Here is a 23723-nt window from a genome sequence, read left to right as displayed (position 1 = left end):
TGGTTACCAATAAGTCAAAAAATAACATGTGTGGGCAAGGATGTGGAGAAAAGGGAACCCTCATACACTGTTGATGGGACTGCAAATTGGTGCAGCCAGTATGGAAAACAGTAATGAGATTCCTCAAAAAACTGAAAATAGATCTACCATATGACACAGCAATTCCACTTCTGGGTATTTATCTGAAGAAACACAAAACACTAATTTGAAAAGATATATGCACCCTTATGTTCATTGAAGCGTTATTTACAATAGCTAAGATATGAAAGCAACCCAGGTGTGCATTGATAGATAAATGGATAAAGAAGATGTACTACACACACAATGGAATATTATGCAGCAATAAAAAATGAAATCCTGTTTTGTGACAACATGGATAGACCTAGAGGGTATTATGCTATTTTAAGTAAGTCAGATAGAGAAAGACAAATATGGTATTATTTCACTTATATGTGGAATCTTAAAAAACAAACAAACAAAAAACAAAACAAAAACAGACTCCTAGAAATAGAGATCAAAGGTATGGTTACCAGAGAGGAGGGGGTGGGGAATGGGTGAAAAAAGTGAAGAAGAAAATAGTCAATAATATTGTGATAAGTTTTCACAGTGACAGATAATTACTAGAATTAGTGCGGTAATCACATTGCAAAGTATAAAAATGTTGAATAACTATATCGTACACCTGAAACTAATATAACTAATATAATATTGTATACCAACTATACTTAAATTAAAAAAAAATCTCTAGGGCAATTTCTAATCAATTAGGATACTGGGAACTTTATTGAGTACAAATTCCAAGAGTGAGTTTAAGGTTTACAAAACAACCACTAAAACAGAATAAGGATAAATTTGCTTTACTGAGCACAATTTATGATGTATTCTAAAGTGATATTTTGGTTATCAAACAATTGGTATTCCTAGATGTTAATAATGTCTATGAAGCTCTTATTCTGTGCCAGACACTATGTTGAGTGTTTGTGTGTGTGCGTTAAGTGTTTTATATTCATTATTTCACTCAGTCATTCCAATACCCTATGAAGTAGATAATATTAAGGAGCAATGTCGAAGTTGCCTTTCAAAACGAAATCTGTTACAAATCTCAGTTCTAGACTTGTCACCAAATAGTGGTATTCAATTTTTCAATATTTAAAATTCTCAGATGTCATAATAGTCATGAACACTAATTTAAAAATCTCTAGTTTCTCAATTTTATTTCCAGCTTCCTGTAATCATAATATAAATACTCATTACTGCCTCCTCATGGAAGCCAGAGGATCCTAAATTGCTTATAGGTTTTTGAATATATCATCTAATAGATGTCTGGCAAATAAGTTAGAAAATGCTTGACACATTGGGTTTTAATTCTCCCATTCAAGAAAACATGTGGTCCAGAAATCTGGCATCCAGCTGTTAGGAGGAAAGCATAAAAGCCTTTGGGGATACTAAATCTCTCCCACAATCATAAAAATTCTTTACAAAAAAACGGTTATCCAAATCAAAATGAACACTTTGAACAAAGATTTAGAAATTATGAAAAACTGAAGCTGTAAGAAGTTAGCCAGCACCTTCAAAAGAAATCCTCTCTCTGTTGTTAATTTGTAAGCCTGTTAAATCAAAATCTGGAGTATGCAGTATTCATAAAGAGAAAGCAAAAAAAAAAAAAAAAAAGATTTCTCCACATGATGGTTTCAGTACAAGATCTGAATAAGAGCCTGAAAAGAAAGAAAAGACTTGACCTTAAAATAAAACTCAAGGAAAATTCTGAAGTCAAACCAGCATGGAAGTCTGTACATTAAGGTAAGCACCAACATATATGGAATGTAAGATACCTATAGATTAAGAATCATTTAAAAAAATCAACTCAGCTTAAATGGCCAACCAACAAAGAAAATGAAGGAGGAGAAAGAGTAATGGCTTCAAATTAAGTTAAAGAGAGCACTTACATTTATACTGAGGTGAACTAACTGCCCATCAAAGCTGATGAAATTCTATACTGTAGTTACCATGTTGTGTTCATTAATTTAAAATCATGTAAGTATATCTTATAGAAATCATCTATAACACCAAGTACTGAATGACTTAAATTATTAAGTTTGACTGCCATGTAATTCAATATATCAATGAAGGAGACCAAAATGCTTTGATTCTATTGTAAATAAGAGTATAATCCCACAAAAGATCATAATGATTCTCAGCATAATAGAAACTTCAACTCACAAAGACATAAAACTGAGCTTAAATTACAAGGGTCTGAATATGGATAGCATTATCAGTAATATATACTACTAAACACTTGTTCCAAGAAAAACATTCAAGCCTCAAGCAACAAAGCAGTTTTCATAACAGTAATCACTGAAAACACATTTTGGGTTATCAGGTTTGTCAAAAGTCAAATAAGACTCTTTCATCGAAGGAGGAGGATTTTGAGAATTCTAGAATTGCAAATAATTTTGAAAGATCAAGTTTAGCTCTTTACCATCAGGTAAGTAAATGAAGGTCTCTGAACTATTCAGGATAAGTGGCTCATATTCAGTTATTGAATGCATATTGATAGTAGTTCTTTATTATTTCTCTTTCATAAATATATTCCCTGAACAAATATTTATTAAGGATTAACTTGAGTCCACATAACCTTTTGTCAAGGTATATAAATATGAATAAGCCACAGTCCCTTTGGCTTACATTTTATGTTCAAAATTTCAAGCAAATTTACAAAAGATAATCTTAGTGGATAAATAGCATATATTTAGGAATACAGATGTTATATACTCTTCATTAAAAAAAAAAAAAACTTCTGTTTAAGCCACAAGGTTACTGATATATAAGCTAAGCCATATCATGAAGAGCTCATCCATTCCTTGACCATGTTCTTCAGGAGTCTTTCCCTTACCTCTTAAGCTGCAATTCTGTCTCTCCCAAAAACATCCATATGACTTTTCTACACTTCAGCTCTGCCTCTGTCTCAAGGAAGTCTTCTTAAACCTTCATTGATGGAGTATTTTCCACCTGATACCTCTTCTTCCTCACTCCGAATCTCTCCTGCACACATTACAAGATGGCTTCCATCTCCATCATTCTATTAAAGCTACCCTAGATTCAATGAAATTCAAGAACAATACTAATTTGAATTAAACATTGCTAAAACCATTGGTACATTTACTATTAAATTCCTCAGCACAGTACCTGGCACAACTAGGTTCTCAATAAATACTATCTGAGTTGAATATTATATAAATAATAAAGGTGACAGAAGGTTCAACATTGTAGTTACTCATTAAAAAATCTTTGAATTGTCAGTTGTGTATTTTGTATATTTACAAAAACTGATGTTTTCTTTCATTCACTCTCCAAATATGTATTAAGTACTATGTATAAGATATTTGACATGGTTCCTGTTTTCATGGACTTCAATAGTCTAGCATGATATAATTTTGATGCCACACATTTAAATTTGTTAAATTCATATTGAATTAAGGAATGTACCCCCTTAGGGAGAAATTCCACTTGTTACTCCTTCCTCTAAGGCCAGCTTCTCAATTCCACCAAGCAGAAGGGATCACCAGGTTCTCAATAAAATGTTCAAATAGAATTGTCCACCATGAGCCTATTATATCATAGTTATGCAACTATTTCTGCGAACTACTTTGGGGCAGAAGCTAGCCTGGTGCCTGGCACATGGGCTCTCAGTTCATTTGTTTGCACTGCATATATGAAGAAACTAAAGTCCCCAAAAGTAAGGAAAGATTAATTGTTCTGCAGTATATAGAATGAGCTTTAGAATTACAAAGACCTGAATTTGAACCTTGGTCAAGATATTTAACCTCAGCATCTCAGTTTCCTATCAGGATTAAATCATATGATAGATGTGAAAACCCCTGGTGTGAAGTAGGCACTCAGTAAACCCAAGATCACAGCTAATGACATAGAACTGGTGTTAGATGTGGAAGGTGGGCTGTTAGGAATTTAAAGACAATTAAAAATATAAATAAACAAATAATGTTATTTATTTGATGTTTTAGACTTGACCTTAGCCAGAATGAACATTTAAATGAATTCGGTGTGAGAGAGTACAAAGAACCTAGATGGAAAAAAGTAAAGAGCTGCCCTAGGGACAAAAAACATAGCTGATGTAACAGCATCCTTAGAGACTAGAGTAAAACTTGCCCAGATATTAGCAACATCAGTTAATTAAATAGGAAAAAGTTTTATAAAGGTATAGTGTTTTAGGTGGCAAAAACAAACAGAATAAATGAAAGCAATATCTTTTCAGATCTTTAAGCAGTATATTTTCCAGATATTTTAAAAGGAAACACTTTAAAAATAAATAAATTCTCATGAAAAAATAGAAATTTTAAACAACTAGATACTTATGAAAAAAGAAAAAAACATTAAATGTTCCTGCTTTTTTTTTTTTAATAAAACCCATGAAATACATCCCACCATAGCATAGTAGTTGAGAATAGGATTTTGGGGACAGAAGGCCTTGTTCATAATCCCACCTCTCACCTACTAGTTGAAAGACCTTGGGCAAGTTACCTAGACAATTTGTACTTCAATTTCCTCATCTATAAAATGGTGTCAATAATAGTATCTGTCTCTGTCTCATAGAGCTGTGTTGTAGATTAGAAGGCATTAATATTTATAAAGCACTTAGCACAGTACTTGGCTCAAACCAAGCACTAATTAAGTGCTTCTGAAAAAAAATCACCTGAACTCCTCTTGTTCAATATAGAAATAAGTATCTGGTAAACCTCATCCCTTTACTTTATAATGACTATTTTTTTAATGTTTTGCTATGTATTTACTCTGAAGCCACTAAGTTCCTTATACAAACCCTTTGAGAAATTCCAGAGATGAACACGAAAAAAATAAAGGCAAGAAATTGACTTGTTTCCTGTTTCTTTAGAAGGATCTATAAGTGAAAACTATAGAGAGTCATTTAGAGGCACATTTTAGCTCAACACAGTGAAGGGCTGGCTCACATCTTGAGCTGTCCAACAGTGCATTGGACTGCTTGACTATGTGGTACATTCCCCTTCACTTGGTTTCTACAACATTACATGCGAAGTTGGATTAGAAACATCAAAATCGCCATACAAGGATAACATGCCATGAGTCAATAACTTTTTATTACAGTATCAGAGAGGAAATACATTGCTAATTTTGTACGATGTGCATAGTACTGTATTTGGTTTTTAGGTGACGCAAAATGCTTACATAAGACAGATTTTCTTCCCACATTGAGTTTATAATCTAGTTGGGGAGATAATCTCACATCCCAAAATTGTTACAGGTAGCATATGATCAAGTTCTGAATCTCACTTGCTTTGTAACCACAAACTCCTTGAAATATAAAATGACAAGCTGTGTCCACTTAGAATATTCTCTCTTATCCAAAGATAGAATTTCTTGTAAATCACAATGTGAAAGAAATAACCACTGCAGGGTTCCTGTTTTCCTTTAATGTGAATATGAAATTATCATATCTACCAATGTCCCCCAAATGCAAAGCACTACATTGACAAGAGTAGGTTCAGGAAATTCAGAAAAGAAAAAGAGCAAACTTATACATTTTTATTGTGCATAAAAATTGTGCTTTTTATGGGTAGTTGAGTTGTTCAGTCATGAACTCAATTAGACCTGAAGCTAAGATGCATTCTCCACATTTTTGTTTTAATATGAGCCTGAGTCACAGACTTACAATGTGGGGAATGATGATCTGCAGACCAATTCCCTCATTTTTCAGACAAGACAACAGGACTATAGACATAAAAAACTTGGTCACAGATACAAAGGGAGTTAGTGATATAGTCAGCACAAGAGCTAAATTCTAATAACCAGAGTTGAACACTGTTCTAGAGTTGGAGATGTTTTAATCTCTCTCTCTCCTCCCCATTTATATTTTTATAATTAAGTTTATTGAGATAACATTGGTTAATACAATTATATAATTATCAGGTGCACATTATAATTTGATATCTATATATTCTATTGTGTGTTTACCACCCAAAGTCCAGTTTCCTCAGCTACCATATATTTGATCCCCTTAACCCAGTTCACCCTCCCCCTACCCTCCTATATCTGACCCTCCTTTACCCTGTCTACCTCCTCCGCTCCTCTCCCACCCCTTACCCTCTGGTAACTACTAGTCCATTGTCCATGTCCATGAGTCTCTGTTTGTTTGTCCTGTTCATTTGTTGCTTTTAGGTTTATATCCCACATATAAGTGATATCATGTGATTTTCAACTTTTTCTGTCTGACTTACTTCGCAACTTCACAAGAACACTACTAGAAACAATAAGCAAATACAGTAAAGTTTCTGGATACAAAATCAATGTTCAAAAATCCATAACGTTCCTATACTCTAATAATGAACTGTCAGAAAAAGAAGTAGAAAAAATAATTCCTTTTGCAATTGCACCAAAAAGAATAAAATATCTATGAATAAATTTAACGAAACATGTGAAGGAACTACATAATGAAAACTACAAGACCCTATTAAAAGAAATCGAAGATGATACAAAGAAATGAAAAGATATTCCTTGTTCTTGGATTGGAAGAATCAACATAGTTAAAATGACCATATTACCTAAAGCATTATACAGATTTAATGCAATCTCCATCAAAATCCCATCAGCATTTTTTAAAGAAATAGAACAAAAAATAGATTTGTATGGAAACACAAAAGATCCTGAATTGCCAAAGTCATCCTGAGAAAAAAGAACAAGGCTGGAGGCATTACTCTGCCTGACTTCAAATTATACTGCAAAGTGACAGTAATCAAAAAGACATGGTATTGGCAGCAAAACAGACACACGGACCAGTGGAACAGAATCGAGAGTCCAGAAGTAAACCCATATTTATATGGGCAAATAATTTTCAACAAAAAAAGCCAAAAACATACAGTGGAGAAAGGAAAACTTCTTCAATAAATGGTGTTGGGAAAACTGGAAAGCCACCTGCAAAAGAATGAAACTAGACAGTTATCACCACACACCAAAATTAACTCAAAATGGATTAAGGACCTGAATATAAAACCTGAAACAATAAAATGCATAGAAGAACACATGGGAACAAAACTCAAGGACCTTCGACTTATAGAGGATTTTAGGAATTTGACCTCAAAGACAAGGGAAGTAAAATAAAAAATAAATGAATGGCACTACGTCGAACTAAAAAGCTTCTGCTCAGCAAAAGAAATCACCAACAAGGTAAAGAGAGAACCATCTAAATGGGAACATATATTTGCAAGCAATGCCTCCCATAAGGGCCTAATATCCAAAATATACAAAGAACTCATAGAACTCAATAATAACAAAAACAAACAATCCAATCAAAAAGTGGCCAGAGAACCTGAACAGACACTTCTCCCTAGAGGTCATACAAATGGCCAACAAATATGTGAATAGATGCACAATATCGCTAGCTATTAGGGAAATGCAAATCAAAACCACATGGAGCTACCATCTCACAGCTGTTAGAATAGTTATAATCAACAGGACAAGTGATAACAAATGCTGGAGAGGATATGGAGATAAAGAAACCCTCATACACTGCTGGTGGGACTGCAAATTGCTATAGCCACTATGGAAAACAGTATGGAGATTCCTCAAAAAATGAGAATTGATCTACCATATGATCCAGCAATCCCTCTACTGGGTATTTACCTGAAAGATTTGAAAACCCATATCCTCCCCATTTTTAAAGTCTTAATTTTCATGGCATGAGAATACATGTGATTAAAATAACTGAAGCCACTATATCTCTACTTAAAACCATTCTATTTATTTGAATTGGAAGTTGAAATAAATGCTTTCAAAAGCTCAGAAGAAATAGAGTAATAACTTATTTTTACAAAAGCAGACTATAAAACTGCCAGGAACATGCTAAGGAAGTTAATAGATAATCTTTATTATTCGATGCAAAGTAGCTCTTAAAACAATCCAAGCATCAAAGTCCAAAAGAAAGCAGGAGTTAGAATGAGTGACAGAAGCTGGCAACTAGCTGGTGGAAGAGAGACCACCGTAGGATTTTTCAGAGGCCAAAGGAAAATATAGCCGCATATTGATGTGTATATATTATACTGCCGGAAACCAGTGCCTCGGAGGGGAGGGCTGTGCGCACTTGGGGTGTGTGTGTGTGTGTGTGTGTGTGTGTGTGTGCACGCGCGCGCATGCACGTGCACATGTGTTATAGGGAGAAGGAATATAGTCTTATGACTGCTGGCTAAAAAGGAGCTAAACCAAGTGAGACATTGTACTGAATACACGACATGGTTCTTTCCTAGTATAAAAAGTGCCAAGAAATAATACTTTACTTGAAACCTAAATAATTCAGACTTTAGTCATTTAGGACAAATAGAACTAGCAGCAAAACAACTGACTAGGGCCATATAAGAGAAAGCAATAAGCAGAAAACCTATAGGAAGCTGTATATAGGCATATGGCCCAGAGCTTCTTAAAACACAAAGTATTTTGAGTAAAAGAAAACGTTCTCCTTAAGGGAAAACCCAAAGAAAGCATATGAAGTTATTAACAAGAAAAGTTGGTGGGAGAAAGGTACTAATACACTTTCATTTCCTTAAATATTATTAAAAATGTGTATCAATATGTCTGTACTTGGTAACTGAACATTTATATTGACCTTTTTAATAAAGAATTAATTTTCATAGAAGAAAAAAACCTGATTAATTTGTATACTATCGACCTATTCTCACTATTATCCACATATGGAAAATCCAGATGGTTACAATTTACAAGCAGGCACACCTCATGGCAGCTAACAGAATTGCAAGCATAGTAGTTTGCTTGCACGAGGCTAGTTTTGCAAGCATAATTTAAAAAGTAATATGTATCCCAAATAACTAAAGCCATACCTTTACAATGATTGCCTTTATATCACTTTGGTGATATTTAAAATATATACAGATATTACTGCTGAATCAACTGCATAGCAGTTTCTATCAATGTATAAGATTTAGAAAATGAATGGATTTCTTATTCATAATCAAACAAACATGATCTGTATAGATAGTAAATTTAATGAAGGTTCAGCCATCACTCTACCTGAAAGAGGTTGCCTGATTGTTTTTAAGATATAAGAGGAGAATAATGAGGCATGAGATTATGAACATAAACAATAGATGCATGAGAAAAAATAACTTATTCATCAGTTTTATTAAAAGACAAAGCACGCTATTGTATGAAATCAGTACATCACATAAAATAGATTCAATTAATGAAAATACTGGGTGATTTTTTTTTAATCGTGCTTAGTGGAAAACACTGGGTAGAAATCGTTTCAATACAAGTCTTATATGTGTGTGTGTGTGTGTGTGTGTGTGTGTTAATAAACAACATACAGTAAATCTATTTATATCTTTCTCTCCTTAGTAGGGATATTATAATGCCTTACAGCCAGCATTCCTGGACATCAGTTCTTATTAAGGTTAACAGAAGCTGTTGGTGTTTGGCTTCAATATGAATTGACTCTGGGGCTGTAACAAGGTAGTTTTTTTTTTCTTACACTTAATCTCTGGTAAACTCATATTTTATTTTTCCTAATGATCTAATGCAGATAAAAGTCTTATTGACTGTGGGTTTTAGATAGTTGAGTTACACTTACTATTTCACTGCGTTTGAGAAAATGTATTAACAACCCCAGTAAAGGTTGATGAGATAACATAAAGAATGGAGGGACTCTCAATTCTCACATCTAGTGGGAACTAGAATTGAAACTTAAAACCTGAGAAGAACAGTAATTCCAAATCCCATTTCTTTACCAAGTTATTCATGTCAATAGAAAAATCAGGGAACCATTAGTGATAAGTGGAGTGGTATTTTATCAGCTAAAGATGAAATCATCAAAAAAAAAGTCCTATTGTATTTGCTATCCAAATACACTAGTTATGCTAAGCAGAGTTCTTTCTAAGAGCTTACTTTAAAAACCTTCTGAGGCAACAGAAATGCTGCTTTCTAAAAGCAGACAGAAGCTGGAATGATAAAACAGAATTAAAAAGGAAAAAGGAAGGGAGTAATGCAGAAAAAGAGAACTAAAACAGGCTTTTTAGTGCTGAGCACATAGTAAGTTTTCAAAAATATATGTTAGCATAAATATCGAAGTCTATCATAGAGCCTATCAAAAAGCTCCCCTCAAGTAATGTTGAGTATATATATTTGCACACATAGAAAACTCTATGTAGGGCACATCTTATAAACTACTACATATTTATCTTGTTATAGTAGAGATAACTTTTAAATAAATTAGAATTATTTGTTGCTCACTACACTATGAATAATACAAAGCTGAACTTAACTTAAAAAGCTATGCTGACTACAGCCATGCTACCCTGAACAAGCCCAATCCCATCTAATCTCGGAAGCTAAGGAGGGTTGGGCCTGGTTAGTACTTGGATGGGAGACCACCTAGGAAGACCAGGTGCTGTAGGTGTAAAAAAAATAATAATAATAAGGGATTGTAACCTGACAAGGTCCTTGCAATCTGTGAGGTCAAGTGTTGCCTCGCCTAAAAAATAAATAAATAAATAAATAAATAAATATATAAAAGCTATGCTGAAGAAAATGCACGTAGGTTTTCACTAAGCACACACAAGCAGCATTTCCATTTGTACAGTTTCTTTTCAGGAGAATACTACTTCTAACACGGTAGCATGAGCATTCACATGCATACAGCACTTGAAAATCCTCACATGATAAACAAAGTATTATTGTTATTTAAAAAAAATTTCCACTGGCAAACTGGACCTCAAAAATTATTTTAAGGTGTTCTTTATCTTTATTCTTCTTTTAGTCCACACTTCTATTTCTAAATAATGCACAAATATTTGGGAGCATGTATGATATCAATGAGGAAAACTAATTTTCCCTCCAGATACAAATGCATATTTATGGGAATAAAAGGTACACATGCAAAAATTGGATGATGATACCAGTTCATTTTATACTCTTCTTTGCAAAGCTCCCTTATACTATTATTACTGAGAAAATAATTCCTCAATTATACTTCATTAAAAAAGAAAACATATAAAATTAATATTCTTTATTCTTACTCCCCTAAACTCTATGAGCTTGGAAGTGCTTTCACTGAAAGCAGCTACTTCTTTTTAATGCTGGTTCTGGTCCCAAAATGATTGTCTCAACACCATAATTTCTATGACAGGTAGTTTTTATTAATAGTACTGACCCATCAGATAATACAAAAGTCCATAAGTTTACATTGAGGTCTTATTACAATAACACTTCATTTATTGGAACACTATCTGGCAAGGAGGTGATCAATAAAAGTGAAATTTCAAAAACGAACTCTTAAACATTAATATTTGCCTCTTTTACCCAATCTGGATAGACAACTTTCTGAAATCCATTTTAAAACTTTCTTGCCCCCTTAGAATAATAAATAAAAGTTATGTTTTTTTTCTGATAATTCTAGACCATCATTACAAAGAATCATTAGTCATGCCTTTCAGGATATGTTGGGCACGTTGTTAAATGGCTCCAGATGCCTGTGTGTTTGAAGTCCTCATGTCTACTTTTATAGTTTGTCTCTCTTCTTCCTCATGGCAGCTATTTATTTGCTATGACTTCAGAATGTACCTGCCTCTATTACCTCCCCCACAAATACACCAATTAAATGTTCAATTCAAGCAAATAAAATGTAGCAAACAATTGCTCTAAGTAAGGTGTTGAATCAAGTATGCTAGATATACTCTTAAAATACAAATGACTCTTGAGTGCTCTTAAGGAGGGCCCTGGCCTGCTCCATTTCCGACCCGGGCCAATTCACCCCTCCTTAGGCAACCTGGTGGCCCCAGGGAGGGGGTAGGTAGACAGGGTAAAGGGGGTCAAATATGTGGTGACAGAAAGAAATCTAACTATGGGAGGTGAACACACAGTGTAAATATATATATATATATATATATAAATATATATATATGCCTTACTGTTAAATATATATATATATATTAATTTTTTCCTGTGCTTAATATGTGCTTAATCCATATATATATATATATATATATATATATATATATATATATATGCCTTACTGTTAAAGTGTACAGCTGAAACTTACTGGATTTTGTTAACCAATGTCACCATAAAAATAAATTAATTAATTTAAAAAAAGGAGGGTCTTGGGGGCTTCCCTATGAATACAGTTCAAAAGCTTTTGGACCTGGCTTTCATGAGGTCTGAAGTGTCTGTTAGAAGGTGAGGTTTGGAAATAGTACCCCATCTCTTTATGGGACACGATTCTCTCTTAGAATGTTAGATAACATTTAGGATGCAACCAGAGGAAAGTAGCCCATGAAAAAACTGAAGGTCACAGAACTTCAATGGCATGAATAGTCGCGGCAGGAGTGGATCTCACAATTAGCTATGAGCGAGGGAAGATATTCAAAATATTAATCAACACTTACAGCATGGGCACAAGACAATCAGGACTGATGCTACTTTGTCAGTAATTGCTGTTTTTGTTGCTGTATCATGGGGGTGTCCAGGAAATGAGCAGTGGAAAGGGTGTTCTGGTCAATGTTTGTTTACCAACCAATAAGGAAGTATTCCAATAAGTATTTCAATAATATATGACTATACTGAGCTATACTACTGGACTATGACACTGATAGTTTGTGCTAGGTGTTTGCTAACACATACCACATGTTCAGACCCCACAACATTATATGCACAATACAAAGGAATGTTCAAGAGCTTGGTTGGATTAAAGTCACTGAGCAAGAGGGAGGCTTAGATTTCCCAGGGAATCAACTAGGAGATAGCACAGTTTGGATTCCTATGGGGAGACATAGCCTTCCTTAAATCTAAAACAACTAAAATGCACACCAATGACTGAGAAATACAAGAGGACTGGTTATTGCTGCTTCTGTTTATCTTAATAAAAACTCTGGAAGGTTAGTCACTGAACACATGATGATTTCTCGATATAATTACAGTAAGTAAAGACTATTTGTTGGTCAATTTCTAAACCCAACTTAACCACTTACGTATTTTATTTAAGAGAAATTCTGAATGAAAATCAATAATGATCATACATGTGTAAGCTATAATTAACCTATTTACTTATTGCTACTTAGGAAGCTTTTTTGATGGGTATAACATTAATATGTTTTCATTTAATTACAAAGATAAAATTATTATTTAAATATAACGATGAGAATATTGTGACAACTTGGTCCATGAAGGTTGAAAGAACAAATTGGATCTCCCCTGGACTCTGGACTGAGCTGCACTTAGTATAGCATCTAGTCCCACCAGGCTTCTCTTTTCTGTACCAAAATGACTACCTCACTCCTTCATGCTATTTCCAGCATTTTTTCCTGTGCTTAATCCTGAAAACTACTATATCATCACTGTACTAAAAATAATCAATGTGAAGCAATAAAGAAAGATGAAAAGTTAATAACCTGCGCTAAGGCAAAAATAGTAATCTCAATGTTAATACACTATCATTCGAAATTAACTTGTATTTGTCAAATTTTTGGCCATGTAGAATTTCTAAACATTGCCAAAAAACATTTATCAGCAGTAGAAGAAAGTCACCATTAAATTTTGGCCCTTAGACAGCATACTGGCCAATGAGGTTACTGGCTGACCAAAAAAAAAAAAAAAAAAAAAAAAAAGCCCATCTAAATCACAAGGCTGACAAACAAAATGGCATCAATGCAATCAAAAAGTGTAACTCCAGCTCTGTTGTATGCTTTATTTCTTCTGAATTTTAAACTATGCATCAAACATTCTCAAAGCACTGCTCTCTTAGCATGGGAGAATGTGTGAGCTATGGAGACATTTATCAAGCTAAGTGATAGGAGATTGTCAAGTAATTTGTTGTAAAACTCCAAGGCCATGTAAAAGGAGCAGAAAGAAATGTCACAGTTGGCCTCTCATTTCCAAGTAGAGATAAGAGAGAACCTACTTGGCTTTTGGTGTGAAAAGACCAAAATGTCAAAGGAGTAAAATCAAAGGATTATATTTTCTGTGTAACAGAAATCTTCACACCAATTTCCAAAGATTTGATGTCATTGAAAGATGAGTGTGCATGATTTGTACAAAACAGAATAAAACATGAAATTTCAGTTGAATCAAAAATATAATAAAGCAAATATACACACTATGATTACTATGTACCTAGTGATAATCTTAGAATTTCAAATACATTAATTCACTTATTGCTAATAACAATTCTTTGAGGTAGCTACCATTATTAACCCCATTTTACAGATGAGGGAACTGAGACATAGAAAGACTAAGTAACTTGGTCCACAGTCACACAGTGGATGAGTAGAGGAGCCAGGATCAAATTCAGGCATGCTCCAGAATGCTTTATGTCAACCACTACTCTGTACTGCCTCCCATGGACACATAAGTGCACAAACAGCCTAAAATGTATAGGCTTATTACTAGGGATTTGGCACATAATGAATCCAAGTACTTTCTTTAAAATTGTAAAGATTATTCTAAGTTTTATTAAGATATAATGTGATTTCTGGAGGTGCCAAACAATATTAACAGCAGCTCTCCCTAAGTTTTATTTAAGTGAAATATATAATTGCATTGTATTCATAGATTTGATGTCAAAATACATGAATGTTTGGTAGATTAAAAAATGCACTTTAACTTCACTGTCTCGGTAAAAAGTGTCTTCTTAACGGATGTGTTGAAATGTAGGGGAGAATGATCCAGATGGGTTATACATATCAGATGAGTGGTTAAATTAGTTACAGATATGGAAATATACTCAGGGTTTCAGTATTCGCATCAAACATGTAGGCCCGTCTCCATCTCAACACTTGTCACACTATGGTGAAACTCATGCTTAGCTGTCTGCTCGATTCTGAGGTTTTCAAGGGCACATCTTACTCATCTTCAGTATCTGTCTTATACATAGTAAGTTCTCAACAAATACTTGCTAACCAAATGGAAGCAGTGAGCATTTGGTATATGAAACACATCGTGCTAGCTGGGGGGGAATAAAGATTTGATCTACATGCAAGGCATCATGGAAAAATGCCCAGTACATGGTGGGACCAATATGGGAGGCACCCCAAGAACAGAGATGCTCATTGTGAGTTGTCATTGAATAAATCAACTTTCCAAATAAAGGTTACAGAATAAGTGGGAATCCAAAGCTGTCCAATCCATTGGCTCTCTTTAAAAATAGAACAATATTCTCAATTTAGCTGTCACTTTACTTTTTAATTATTAAAATGCGAATAAGATAATTTTCTTAATAAATAAGCCAGTGCAACTTTAATAACAGCTTAATTGAGATGTACCATAATATTCACCCTTTAAAATGTACAAATCAATGGTTTTAGTATATTCACAGATTTGAGCAATCATCATAATAATCAATTCTAGAATATTTTGTGTCCTCCATCACAGAAACTCTGTACCCTTTAGCTATGTCCCCACTTTTCCATTCCTAAGCAAACACTAACCTACATTCTGTCTTTATGGATTTGCCTACTGGACATCTCACATAAATGGAATAAATCATACAGTATGTAGCCTTTTGTGTCTAGCTTCTTTCACTAAGAAAAAAGTTTTCAGGGTTCATGCATGCTGTAGAATGTATCTGCACTCCATTCCTTTTTATTTCTGAATAATTATATAGATATACCACATTGTGTTTACCTATTCACCAGCTGATGTACATCGGGATTGTTTCTTCTTTTTGACTACTATGAACAAGTCAGTGAAATTTAAAAACAACTTGATTAAGCTAAAGATGGACATATAAGACAATAAAGATAATGATGCTTTGTGATGCTCCAGTGATAGAAAAAAAGTCTAGATTCCTTACATTAATATTAAAATATATTTGCTCAAGGGTATATTCTCAGCACCTAGAAACATGGCTGACTTGTGAAATGTGCTCAATAAAGGTATGATGAATGAACGACCAATGCAAAAACAAAACAAAACAAAAAAAAAACAGAAAGTCGGATGGAAAGGAAAGCAAAACAGAAAAGTCCTAGGAGGTCAAATACCAGAAAAAAATCAACCTGAGATTTAAAACGTGCTGTGATAGCTACATGCATTCAACATAGTTTACATTAAAATCTCCTAAACAAAAGATTCTTATAAAAATATCAGGAATTGCCACTATCAAATAATGTATATCCTACCATAATGTAACGTTTAAAAGTCTGGTTACTGTTACTAAAACTATTATGCAAAACAGACTTCTCCTTCACAAGTGTATTGTTAATTTAATGATGCTTTCTCCTCTCCACTTCTATAGTTTATAGTTCTATAACTCAGAAGTCTTTTGTAAAGTCTGCAGCATCTGGTCATTCCAGACGTTTCCTTCATTCAAGCAGCACTGTCATTCTCAGGTGCTCAGGGCTGTCACTAATACATAGTGAAAGACAGGCAGCAAACTCAAGATCCCAATGAAACCTTTTTTTTATATTTCCATAATATAGCCATGGTTATTATGAGTATAGACCTAGAGTTAGAGAGGTTCAAGTTTTGATGCTACTTACTAGCAGAATGTCTTTGGATGCGCTACTTAATCTCTCTGAGCCTCAGGTTCCCCATCTGTAAAAAGGAGATAAATAATAACACCAACCTCAGAGGGTTGCAGTGAGGATTAGATGAGATAATATGTATTAAGTGCTTACCACGGTGCCTGACACAGAGTAAGTAGCTGTTTCTATTAGAAAATACTGCAAAATTATATAATCTCTCCCTGTCACTTCTTAATGATTTTAATATTCTTCTTATTTATTTTTTCCTCCCTAGTAGCTTGTTCTAGAGTTAGGGCTGCTTTGATATAAAAAACCTAGTTATTGATTAATATCATGTTCAAATGAAAAGGTATGATGGATTCATTTTAGGTCAGATATTACATGGGAAGATAGAATTTAAAAAGATCTACAGTCACTACATATCTAGAATACAACTGCAGTCTACTACAGAACTTATGTTTAAGTTAAAACTGTTTCTATGTGTGTTTGTTTGCATATGTGTTGCAGTGAGGGAGGTATTTCAGATGCCCTATTATAAACTCCTAATACACATATAATCTGGAAATATGCTTTTCAAACAAAAAGAAGACACAATATCTAATATATTTTATTGCTATAGCAATTTTCTAAGGTTATAGGTATAGTTATTTCCTGGTCAAAGACTGCTTTGTAAGGATGCCAGTGTTGATATACCATACATAGAAAGTAAATTATGTCTACAGCAATATCACCCTGAACAAGCCCAATCTCTTCTGATCTCAGAAGCTAAGCAGGGTTGGGCCTCGTTAGTACTTAGATGGGAGACCACCTAGGAAGACCAGGTGCTGTAGGGTTAAAAAATAAAAAAAAATAAGGGCTTGTAAGCTGACAAAGTCCTTGCAATCTATGAGGTCAATCAGGGGTTGCCACATCTAAAAAGTTTTTTTTTTTAATTTAAATAAGAAAGTCAATTACAAAAGTCATACACAACTGATATAGCTAACTTTTCTCCATGTATTTTTGCAGATTTGCTTTTTTTCTTCATATGAATTTGTATAGCTTGTTGACTGGAGATAAATTGGCCCCCTTCCCCTTTTTTGCCAACTGCTCTGCACATCTGAGACTACACTTCACAATTCAATATTGGAGAAATCTAATTTCTGCCAAGAAGAGAGGCTACAGACCTTTGGATGTCAACATGGGTATTTAATAACATTAATGTTGTACCAGAAACTGAGGCTAAAGGGCCAAATGTAAGCTTATCTTTTGAAACAGAGAGAGCTTCAATGGCGAATATACAAGAGACATCAACTAGAATTTGAATTTGAAAAAGTGAATGACCACCTCTCAAAGAAGGCAAGTCCCACAAAACCTGACTTCCCTATTTGAAAAAGACAAGGTACTTGGCATCCTAAAGTAAATGTTCCTCTCAACTTAATGCAGCCGGGCAGAAGTGGAGGCAAAGGTTTTTACTGAAAAACCATTTTAAGGCGAGTCTGTTTGGAAATACTCAGTAATCATTCACTTTTGTCTTCCTTGTTGGAAATTTTCCATTTGTATTTTAAGCTCAACAAACAGGTCATCTTTTCTTTGCTATTTATGATAATATTAATCATACATACACACACAAAGATAACACAGCAAAGACTTTTGGAAAATACATTTTTCTATATGTATTTTAATTAATAATTTTGATAATTATTAATTATTTTAATTTCAATGTGTAAACCTTGTTGTTAAAAGTATAGTTTCACCAAGCAAAAAGACTCTGAGAATGTGCTATTATTGATACTAATCAAACCCAAAATGATTCATTTGCAAATTCAATATTTTTTTTACTAAATACTATATGAAATTGTCATAATAACAAACTAGAGAGCAGCCCCTGGAAGAGAAGCTGAGATGCCTATGAGGTGTAGTTAATTGGTAACATAAAACAAGTCTTCTGAAGAGAGATCAGACTAAATTAATTAGACACACAAAGAGTTCACAACTTGATTACCGAGCTACTTAATTCCCTCAAAACAATAGTGTTTATACCAACCATATAAACTTGCTTTCCTTTGCAATTCTTCTAGCTATAAAGCAAAGAGTCGAAAATTGTTGAACACAGATTTAATAAGCCCATTTTGCTATTATTATAAGTTTGGTTCTGTTGAATATTTTTACTTGAACAAAGTAAGATGTCTTCAATAATTTAAATGTGAAACCATTTGGTTTGCTTCTCTATTTAGGCACTATAGAAAAATTTATTTTCTTCAGTATAAAATAGTAAGGAAGAAATTTAAACTAGAAATCATAAACAAGAAATTAATAGCAAAATTTTCATAGTCATTTTAGAAATACATTTAACGAACATTTTCCCTGGAGTGGGGGAAATCTTTTAATCCGAGTTACTGCTGATTTTGTGTAGTGTATTTTTTTTGCAGGAAGATGTTATTAAACTATTTTGATTCACGTTGATGGAGAATTCTTAAATTCTTATCAACAAGTAATGTTTGCACAATAACTGGAAATGCAGCATGAAAAACCAAAAGCTGAAACAAACGCACGCGCGCACACACACACACACACACACACACACACACACACACACACAGGGAGGAAATGTAGCTTTAACACAATTTAATTCTCAGAATGTAATATTTTCTTTAACCATAAATTCACAGGCATTTCACCTAAGAAACCTTATTTTTCTTGGAACGTGTGGCAAAATAAACAGTTTGGGATATGCTGGTTTAGATAATTATTACCTTTACGATAACTTCAAATATTTAAGGTTTTCATGAAATTTGTATCATTTAAGGTTTTCATGAAATTTGCATCATTTTCCTTTCTACAGTAAAAAAGGATTTTCAGAACCTCAAAGCAGCAAGTCTTTCCCTTTGAGTAGAATCAATATCAAGCCAGACATTATATACGAGGCTTACATGAGAGATATTTCATACCAATAATCATCAATCTCTGAGAAAGTAAGACCAAAATATGGTCTAGAAGAGACAATGGGGAGGGTAAATAAAATGAATCTGGACCTGAGGTTCATTTTTTAAATTACGTGTTAAAATATAAAATCCCTGTAAAACTGAAGTTGCTAGATGCAACATAGGGAAAGTGTTGCCCATGTTAAGATTTCTAACTTTAGGAAGGACTGACACTGAAATTTAGTCTAAAGGGAAATCATAGAATAAAAGTACATCCTTGATAGTTCTATTCAAATCTTCATTATTTTTTATAGCTTTCTCCATCTTTTCTTTCATTTTCATTGAGCCTGACCTATAGAAAAATGTCAGTCACATTTTCAGTAGTACTTTCTCATCTCTAAAGCCATTTAAAAACAATCTTATCTGTTATTTTGACTAAATTCCACTGTCTTTTTTTTTTTTTTTTTTTGGTGCAAACGTATATCGGTTCTTTCATTACAAGCTTAATCTTGTACCTTAAGGCAGTGGTCCCCAAACTTTTGGCACCAGGGACGGGTGCTCCTATGAGAATCTAATGTCTGATGATCTCAGGTGGAGCTGAGGCAGTGATGCTAGGTGGAGCGGCTGTAAATATGGATGAAGTTTTGTTTGCTTATCTGCTGCTCGCCTCCTGTTGTGTAGCCTGGTTCCTAACGGGTGTTGGGGACCCCTGCCTTAAGGGCAAAAAAATAAATAAATAAGCGCCAGAGTTCTTCATGTTACTTAATTGGACTGCATAATAATACTGTGCATATTAACAGAGATGCTGGGCAAGTAGAGTAGGTGCTTAATACATATTTGGTGACTTATAGACACTTCTTACATTCTACATTAGATGAGTAAAAGTAAGATCAAAGATCAAATTCCATTTCACCTCTGCCTCTCTGTCAGCCAGTTAGCATATCCAAGTCACTCCTACCCTAAAAACAAAACTCTTCCTCCCTTTGATTCTATTTCTTTGTGAAGTTTCAACATTTCTCATTCTTATTCATCAAATATCTCATAAAAGTAATCATTACCACTTTCATTTCCCAACTTTTTATTTACTCCTCAACCCTTTAAACTGGCTTCTGGTTTCTAAAATGTCACAACGATCTTTTAAATACCAAAACCAGTGGCCTCAACTTATAGAATTCCTGTAGTATTTGTCGATTGCCCACCTCTTCTTGAAACTTTCTTTCTCATTTGCTTCTGTGACATGAAGAGATTTCTCCTTGGGTGCTCTTGGCCTAGGGGTAAGAAACTGATTTCCAAGGTCTTGCTCTGTTATTTTCTCATGCGTTCTAGACAAGTTTAATCCAACTTTGCTCTAGAATTTTCTACGTGGGTATTTTAGCAGCACTTTCACTCAACATCATTTCACACTCCCGACTCCTCACTCTTCATCGACTCCTGACTCTTTATTAACTCTTCATCCTCTGGTATTTCCTATTCTACTGCAGCAACATCCACCAGATAGCTAAACCAGTCTTTGTTCTATCAAGATGAGTAAGAGATTAATGTCGGCTTGCATTATAAGGAAATAGATATCTTTGCTGATGGAAGAGACAGGCTATGGCTCATGAGGTCATGAAATGGTCTACAAATGATAAAGAGAAAGTGACTAGACAGTGAATAAACTATTCTGTGTTTTGGAAGTAAGGTTGCATTAAAATATGTGCAAAGAATTGAAGGTGCAATTTTGGCCCAAAACCTATCAATACCGAAGAGAGTACTTGCTTGGCTAGAACAAATTGTATCTCATAGTTAAAGGAAATTTTATCATAACAAAATTAAAGCACCTAGCAGAGCATATGGTATACAGTAATTATTTAATAAATGTCAATTGACTCTAAATGAATACCTATTATAGGATATTTTTATTGGGTATAAAAATGGAGGTTAGAATTTTATTCCTGTATATAAACTCCTGTCTACAGATATTAAGATTTATTTGAAAGTATAATACATTCTTGGAGGTGAAGATGGTAGTAAACACTGCCACCCAAGAACTCCAAGAGCTGATGTCACACTGTCTGGGGCTGCTAAAATAAGGAAGTGTCAAGGGAAGTCACAGGCATCATGACATCTCATGTGGTTAAATTTTATACCACTATTTACAGAAAGCAGATCAGAAAGAGACCCTTAATAGCAAAAATGCAATGATTGTTGATTTTATTTTCTAACTTCCTATTTCCCACGTCTGTCTTCATCCAGGAAGCTGAAAATATGAAGTATCAGAAGTCTAGATGTGTGTGTCATCATATCACCTATATAGGGAACCAAGGAAACTCGAGTTACTTTCACTTAAAAACAAACATTTCATTTCAAGAAAGTTCGGTTCAGTTTGGTCTGGTTTGAATTATTACCCAACATGAGGAATAATATGAGCCAGAGCTCCTGTCCTGGAGCTGAAATTATCAGGCTTTTATTTTCTTTACCTCCAATCGTTAGGGGCTTCCTGAAAGTGCTAATGGTTGCAATTCTTGGGACCAAGGGGTTTTTCTCACTCATCAGTTAGGAAAAAAATCTTTCAACAGCAATATCTGCATCTTGATTTACTTCTGGTCAATACAGTGCCACAAAATGAGGGATATGGTATAGGGGGTTATCCAAGCAAAAGACTAAGAAATCTAGCATCTCTTCCTTTCCATCTTCCTTTTTCATTCTAAAAGACAGTTTCTCCTCACAGTCTCATTGTTCTCTGAGGAAATTTTTCATTCACGACAAACAAAATAAACTCAACTTTCAAAGGTCTTGAGTTCTGTGTATATATCTTAAAGTTTTAAAAGGAAGATGTGTTACACAAAAGGTAATATTTCAGACTGAGGAAGCTAGAATGCTATGTGAAATGAATGGTAGCTGGGAGTTTAGTTGACTTTAGCACAACTTCTTACATAGCTTTTTCTTAGCACTATTAATTTGCCATGTATTCCATAACAAATACCCCAGAAGGCTAAAGTGTAAAAAATAGCTGACACCCCAAACCAATGACTAATTTTGTTTGCCTATAACACAACCAGCTACATGCTCTCTGCAGCTTAAAATCCTGAATTACACATATTTAGACTTCTCACACCTTATTCCACCTGCTCTGTGCTACTTTGTAAATGTTGTTTATGGTGAAATAGATGCTATAGGCAAAGTTATCCTCTGGTCTAAAAGCATACATATTAGTCCTTCTAAAGAGCTTTTACAAATAGAATAAGAAATAGTTCATATATGTCACTCCAAGGATCTGGAAATATATACAGTTTCGCCCATCGACATTTTTTTAGTTTTTATCATCATGAATAGAGTAATGTATATATATATTTTTTTGGTGATGGTGTAACACTTTATTATGGTGCTTAACTTGTTTTACATCTCATTTCATAAATTGATCACTAATTACACAACCATTATATGGGTAAGTCTTTTTCTATCCTTCACAAGTTTTAAATATGATATATCTAATGAGGGAAATAATTCATTTACAATGACAGAGCTTAGTTACCAGCTCATTAGGGCTGAGATTATATTTTATTTTCAGAGCAGTAACTTAAGTTTAACATTTAAATGTCTATAATGAAAAGCCTAACTGCATTTCAAATTCTCAGAGTTGAGAAAGCAGCAGTGCTTTAAGGCTCTGGAGCATGTTCATAGAAAGAGACCTTATGAATGAAATCAACATGTCCAGCAATAAAAGAAATTTAATGGAACAGGGAGGGAACTGAGGATGGAGGGTGAGGACAAGATCCTTAATGATCCTGCTGGAGATATAACAGTATCCCAGGAAGCAATATTTTCCTCTCTTCTAACAATTACTTAAATCAAATGAATATGCACAAATTGTAAAGACTTCTAAGGATACTTCCAATCTCCTAATGAATTATACTAAGTACTTCATGTGAGTGAATCTTTTTTTCCCTACTACTGGGCTTAATTCTCGTCAGTACAAAAAAAGCAATTAGAAAAGTCATGTGGCCATTGTCCTCTTTATTTGTATAATCTTTCCTATCAATTTCCAGATATATTTAACAGACACTCAGCTTATGCCTCCCATCAACAATTTTTAAATTCATTTTAATGTGCTCCTTCATTCATTGCAGAAAAAAAATAGCCATCCACAATTTTTCTTCATTAAGCTAAAGATGGACATATAAGACAATAAAGATAATGATGCTTTGTGATGCTCCAGTGATAGAAAAAAAGTCTAGATTCCTTACATTAATATTAAAATATATTTGCTCAAGGGTATATTCTCAGCACCTAGAAACATGGCTGACTTGTGAAATGTGCTCAATAAAGGTAT

The 23723-nt window shown here is 34.0% G+C and overlaps 1 protein-coding gene and 2 pseudogenes across 33 annotated transcripts in view; 2 read left to right on the top strand and 1 right to left on the bottom strand.

Moving 5' to 3' along the window:
• MBNL3 (muscleblind like splicing regulator 3) overlaps positions 1-23723 on the bottom strand; it is a 110184-nt gene that overhangs the window by 75096 nt on the left and 11365 nt on the right. For 16 of the 33 annotated variants that reach the window (XM_023525306.1, XM_023525305.1, XM_023525303.1 and 13 more), the window contains one exon: positions 16527-16581. The exons of 6 other annotated variants lie outside the window; for them this stretch is intronic. The gene's annotated coding sequence lies outside the window, so the exon portion shown is untranslated. Of the gene's footprint in view, positions 1-2893; positions 3094-10485; positions 10506-16526; positions 16582-19926; positions 19949-23723 lie in introns of those variants that run through there. 11 more of the 33 variants (XM_023525313.1, XM_023525311.1, XM_023525302.1 and 8 more) reach the window with 6 other exon arrangements.
• LOC111733309 lies at positions 10335-10453 on the top strand (annotated as a pseudogene).
• On the top strand, positions 17226-17344 carry LOC111733312 (annotated as a pseudogene).

The sequence above is a fragment of the Pteropus vampyrus genome, unplaced genomic scaffold (assembly GCF_000151845.1).
Source record: "Pteropus vampyrus isolate Shadow unplaced genomic scaffold, Pvam_2.0 Scaffold548, whole genome shotgun sequence".
NCBI lineage: Eukaryota > Metazoa > Chordata > Mammalia > Chiroptera > Pteropodidae > Pteropus > Pteropus vampyrus.
Note: the sequence above shows the minus strand (reverse complement) of the source record. Positions and strands in the feature narration are given on the sequence as shown.